We start from the raw sequence: 4,940 nt of genomic DNA, 5'->3' as shown, positions 1-4,940 counted from the left end.
CCGCGATGTCCGGGATCACCCGATGCGCCCAGGCCGTGAACCGGCTAGCCGGCGCCAGCGCGTCCCAGTCGGCCTGCCACTGTCGCAAAGTGGCCGCGCGCTCCTCGATGCGCAGCTGGTGCAATGGAGTGCCAGTCGCTTGATGCTGATGATAACATCTGGCGTCCTCCTGTATCTGCATGCAGATCGGGATGACGCTCGCCAGGACCGTGGCAACCTCATACCGAACCGATATGAAGGTCCTGGCGACTGGCCTCACGTACTGCGCCTGCACCCGCTTCAGTGCTCGGCTGCACTTCCGAAGGTTGGTGGCCCTGTGCCACACCGGTGCAGCGTACCGCAGCGTCGAGTCCACCACCGAAGAGAGCAGTCGCCGTTTCGCGCCTTTCGGGCCCCCGTGATTCTGCATAAGACGAGAGATCCCCTTCGCCACCCGGAGCGCCTTTGCCGTTGCGAACTCTACGTGTGGGGTCCACAGCAAGTGGTCATGCAGAACCACCCCCAAGTACTTCAAGCACCGCGTCGTCTGACGCTGCACTCCCTCGATGGCGACCGTGGGCTGCTGGTAGCCCTGTCGCATGGTGGACACCATGATAACCTCGGTCTTCGCGGGCGCCAGCTTAAGGTGTCTGTCGGCCATCCACTCCCCGATCATGCGAATGGCCTCCTGGGCCGACTGGGCCGCCGTCTGCGGAGTCGTGCCACCTGCCAGCACCACCAGGTCGTCTGCGAAGCCGATCGCCTCCACGCCGTCCGGAAACGCCAGCCGCAGGACTCCGTCGTACATCGTATTCCACAATGTAGGACCGATGATGGAGCCCTGCGGTACCCCCGCCGACACCGGCCTGCGGACTGGTCCCTCGCTGGTCTCGTAAGCGAGCTCACGCTCGGAGAAGTAGCTGCGCAGTATTCTCTGAAGCGCGGCCGGGACGTTCTTTTCACGCAGTGCCGCAGCGATCGCCCTCCAGCTGGCCGTGTTGAACGCGTTCTGGACGTCTAGCGCTGCCACCACCAGACATCGTGGATCGCGTCCATTGGTGCGGTGGAAGGACCGAGCGAACTCGCCCCGCTCGACGACCCGCTGGATCGCCTGCACCGTTGACCTCCCGCGACGAAATCCGTACTGCTCCGGCGACAGTTGAGGGGCAGCGCTGTCCTCCAAGTGTTCATTTAGGCGCTCGAGAATGCACCTCTCGAACAACTTGGGGACTGCTCCCTCCAGAAGCAGCGGTCGGCTCGCCGATGGATCGCCCGGTGGCTTGCCCGGTTTGGCTACCAGCACCAGCCTCGCCTCCTTCCAAGCCCGCGGGAACTCACCGCGTTCCAGTAGGTCGTTAAACACCCGCACAAACGCCTGCGGGTGTTCACGGATCGCGGTTTTCACCGCCGCGTTCGGGATCCCATCGAGCCCAGGTGCTTTGGATGGGGCCATCCGTTCTGCCAGCGCGAGAACCTCCGCTTCCGTGACGGGTCGCAGCCTCTCCTCGTCAGCCGTTCGCTCGATGGCTGGCCACTCGAACGGGGGATGCAGCGGAAACAGGGCATCCACGATCGGCTCCAGCACTGTCCGGTCCGTCTCCGGCGGGGTGCGACCACGCAGCTTGGCCATCACCACCTTGTATCCCAGTCCGAATACGTCGCTGTCGACTCCGTCGATCAGCTCTTGGAGCTTCTCGTTTCGACTCTCCTGGATCCCGCGCTGCAGCCCTCTACGAAGGTCCTGCAGACGCCCCAAAGCCGCGTCCCGTTCTGTTGGCCCCTTGGCCCCACGATGCCTCTCTTCCGCCTCCTCGCACTCACGCCTCATGCGTTCCAGCTCCGGAGTCCACCAGTAGAGCCTAGGCGGCTGACGGAACTTTGGCGGGCCCACTCGCTCCATCGTCCTGTCGCAGGCCAGGGACAGCGCTCCTACCAGCGCGTCAGGCGTGTCCGCTTCTGCAAATCGACAATCAATCAGCGCAGCCTGGTATCCCTCCCTGCAGAAAGTCGACGTCTTCCAGCGAACTCCTGCATGCTGCGGGAGGCGAGACGACTGCGTCCGATGGTGTTGTTTCGTACGCTGCTGCGGTGCTGACCGTCTCCCCGGAACGCCCACGGAGAACTCCACGTACCGGTGGTCGCTGTACGAATATCGCTGGCTGACCCTCCAGGTGTCCTCAAGGGCGACCGTAGAGCTCGCGAAGGACACATCTACAACGCTCTCGCGCGCGACCCCATTGCCCTTGAAGGTGGGCACGTTGCCGCGGTTGAGGACCTCCAGCTGCAGATGGTCGATAGCGCCCTTGAGGATGTGCCCTCTCGATGTTGTGCGGGCACTCCCCCAGTCCGTACTCCATGCATTAAGATCACCTGCCATCACCAGGTGCTGATGTCCCACCAACGCCATCTCCACCGCCTCGAGATAGGCGACGAAGTCCGCTGGTCCGGTGTTTGGCGAGACGTAGCAGCTAGCGAATGTCACTCCTCCCACTGTGGCCACCACCAGCCCAGGATGAGCGCTTTCCCATAAACGCTGTATGGGATAAGCCCCGGTGGCGACCACTGCCACACTCTGCGCCTCATCCACCGCCCATCTGCCGTTGTCCCGAGGCGGCTTATATAATTCGCAGGCGATGACAACGTCCACCCCCAGCTCCCGCGCCGTCTGCAGCATCAGGTCCTGCGCTGATCTGCTGCGCCCGAGGTTGATCTGCAGGACCTTTATCGTTGTCGAGGACAGGACGGATGTCCCACCCGGTGCGGGCCCTTGCATGTCACGCAGCAGACCGCTGCCGTGCATGTTCGGGCCAGGTGTCCCGGTTGGCCGCAGCGGATGCAGTGCGTCGACCAATCCATCTCGCTCCGGCATTGGTGCCGCAGGTGTCCGTGCTCCAGGCATTTGAAGCACCGCTGCTGGCCCCGCGTCAGTGGTGTCAACTGCGTAGCTAGGCACGAAGTGTGCAGCACCTTCACGTGCTGCTGCGCAATCTTCGCTGCCGCCTTCACTGCCATTCGGACGTATGCCGTCTGCGTGCCATTCCATGCCTTGACCAAATGCACGGCGGATTCCTTCACCGACTGCTCTGTGAATGTTTGGATCGCCGTCGCCACGTCCGTCGCCGTCGCTAAAGGGTCCACCTCTTCCAGGCGGACCTCTACCGTTTCCGTCACCAGGCGGGCGGTGGCCGGAGCTGCGGCCTGTGCGCAGACCTCCTGCACACGTTGAAAAATTGCTTCCGAATTAGCACCGTCCTCTACGTCCATAACCAGCCGATCCCGCGTCGTTCGCCGTCCCACACCGAGCTTCGCCTGGTGTTCAGCCAACGACGGTGCGCTGCGGACTAGCTGGTAAACGTCTGTCCACGTTTGACCGTCTCCTGGGGCCACCTCTATAGCGTCCAGCTTCTTTTTCGTCGACTGCTTGCGTGGCGCAAGTTGCGGGCGTGGCTTTTCCGGCTGCTGCTGTTGTTGCTGCTGCGGCTTCGGTGGTGCCTTGCGGGGTCCCACCACCGTCCATGCGCCACCCTGCGTCGCCTGTGTACCAGATGCCTCGGCAGCCACATTGGCATAGGATGGCCGCTGCTGCTGCTGTTGTTGTTGCTGTTGCAGCGGTTGCTGCTGAGCAGGGCCACGCGTTGGCCCCTGCGTCTGTTGTGGCCGTTGCTGTTGTTTCTGCAACCGTTGGGGCTGCTGCTTCGTCAAAGAAGACGACTGCTCCTGCAGCTGCGATTGCTGTGCCTGATTGCCGCCACAACCAAGCATCTGCGCCAACAGCTCCTGGTGGCTTGCCGTCTCCTTTTCTAGCTCCTTGCGGAGACGTTGAGTCTCCTCGTGCCACTGACGAGCCTGTTGCTTATTCCATTGCAGCTCTTCTTTGAACTGCTGCTGGGCCAGCTTCAGTTCCTCCCGGGCCAGCTTTCGTTCCTCGCGGGCCATGTTGTCATTGGCCTCAATCCGCTGTCGCAGCATCACAAGCTCTTGCTGCAGCTCTTTACACATGGTTCGAAGCTGCTCGTTTGCGAGGGACATTTCCCCGATCACCTTCCGCAGTTCCACCATGTCGTTGTTCGTCGACTTCGATGCCATCACCGAAGCTCTTGTCAACATTACCTTCGGCTCTACAGCCAAAAGAGACCGCCCCGGCCTTTCCTCGGTAGACTCCGACCGAGGACGCGATGCTCGGGTTGTCGCCATTTTAGAGACCCAAGCAGGCCTCCGTGGTCAGGGGGAGGTGTTTCCCTACTTGCAGACGCCTTCCCGTATTTTCCCCAGTCGTTCCCGATTTTTCCCCGCGATTTTCAGTTAAATTCGGAAATTCGAGCAGTTTCGAGCAGTTTCGAGCTCGATGAAAACTGTCCAAATCGAGCAGATTCGAGCTGCCGATGACCCCCCCAGCTTCCCAGAATTTTTCTACGTGTTTTTGAGTTTCGAGCAGTTTTTCGAGCAAAAACCGTCAATTTGAAAATTTGTCAGCGGGGGACTGCTCACCTTCGAAAATTCGTCAGCGGGGTCATATGTGTCACTCGGATGTCACCAAAAAATGTCAAAAAATTTTTTCGCGTTTTTCACTGTTTTTTCGCTTGGATCTTATTAAACGAGTTAAAACAATCACAACGGTGAAAACCGCACACGAATCCGATAAAAAACTCGCAAAGTTATTAACGATTTTCTAATAAACACCGTTGCTCGAAACCACGTGCTCCGGCGGTAGCACCCCTTGCACTTTTTTGCCACGTTGTTTTTCGGCGATTTTCGTCCGATTTCCGTCCGGTTTTTTGCATTAACACGATCACGGGCACAAAAACTACCGTTTCCGTCCACTTCCGGCCCGATTGGACCGGATTTTTACGCAAACTCACGATACACACACACTGTTGTTGTTGTTGTTGTTGTAATTCTTTGCGCGAATTTGCCACTCCGTATTTCGGGCCGAATTTCACCGGCAAACACTGTCTATCACT

This window comes from Anopheles marshallii, assembly GCF_943734725.1.
Source record: "Anopheles marshallii chromosome X unlocalized genomic scaffold, idAnoMarsDA_429_01 X_unloc_56, whole genome shotgun sequence".
NCBI lineage: Eukaryota > Metazoa > Arthropoda > Insecta > Diptera > Culicidae > Anopheles > Anopheles marshallii.
Note: the sequence above shows the minus strand (reverse complement) of the source record.